The sequence below is a fragment of the Poromitra crassiceps genome (assembly GCF_964638095.1).
Source record: "Poromitra crassiceps genome assembly, chromosome: 30".
Classification (NCBI taxonomy): Eukaryota; Metazoa; Chordata; class Actinopteri; order Beryciformes; family Melamphaidae; genus Poromitra; species Poromitra crassiceps.
Window position 1 is genome coordinate 15534220 of NC_139652.1, and position 1141 is coordinate 15535360.

The 1141-nt window shown below is 40.0% G+C and overlaps 1 protein-coding gene across 1 annotated transcript in view; it reads right to left on the reverse strand.

Moving 5' to 3' along the window:
• Nucleotides 1-680: 680 nt before the first annotated feature.
• LOC310800291 (pro-adrenomedullin-like) overlaps nucleotides 681-1141 on the reverse strand; it is a 4492-nt gene continuing 4031 nt past the window's right edge. Inside the window, exon 4 of the mRNA XM_083662868.1 lies at nucleotides 681-1141. This exon is cut by the window's right edge and continues 1210 nt beyond it. The gene's annotated coding sequence lies outside the window, so the exon portion shown is untranslated.

Here is a 1141-nt window from a genome sequence, read left to right on the forward strand (position 1 = left end):
ACCAAAGTCCCATTGAATTTCAACCATTCATTATTTTTAGAATGGAACGTAAAGCATGATTAGCATCTTTGTTGCATTACTCGTCGCTGATTAAATAATTAGCTCTTCTCCCCTTGCTGATTTTAGGTCAGTCAAAACTGTCACCAGGATTTAAAGGCATTTGCCTTGTTCTATTATTGCAGGAAAAAATATTATACAGTATGCTACACATTTTCCTTAAGTTCTGTGTCAGTTTAATGATCAATAGCTGCGACCACATATGCAAATGTCCAAAATGCAGGACGGTATAGGGGCAGCCCACCCTACTCTGCCTCTGCCACCCTGCATTTCGAACCCCCACCCCCTTGTAGCCAATTGGCATGAACACAAACACACCTTCACACACACACACACACACACACACACACACACACACACACACACACACATACACATACACATACAGTACACACACACACACATGTACACACACACACACACACACACGTACACACACACACACACACACACACCTACACACACCCACACACACACACACACACTTGCGCGGCACGCACAATCATGATTTCGAAAATGAGGTCACCAAATGGCATCAAAGTAGCTTCGAGTTATCTTAATTGTTTGCAACAATCATTTTCCCAAACAAGTACATTACAAGCTTGAAGAGTATTGGAGAAGTTACTGTTTTTATTCACCACAAACAATCATAATAGTTCACTTAATAGCATTTCAAATTATTTGACTTGTGACTTAATTGTGATTTATTACATTCAAATAAAGAAGATACATGTCAAATGACCACACAACACAACAAATAAGATAAGTGCTTTGTTGAACTTCTTAACAATACAACTGGACAATATTGCAGCATTCATTCTGAAACTCGACCCATTTAGGTGCATCACCAGACACTAGATGGCAGCACAACACTATTATTGGCTCTTTACCGCCCCTCTCCATCCCACAAAACTGCCAAGAGATAACTGACTGACCGCCTCTCCTCCGCTGGATTTTTCAGTGATGACGTTCATCATCTAAACAAATGTTCTTTTTAAAATAATAACAAATAAAACTCTGAGGAGTTACCTGCACAGTGTCAGGAGGAGAGGACTCTGTTCCATCTCCAACACTATATTCATTT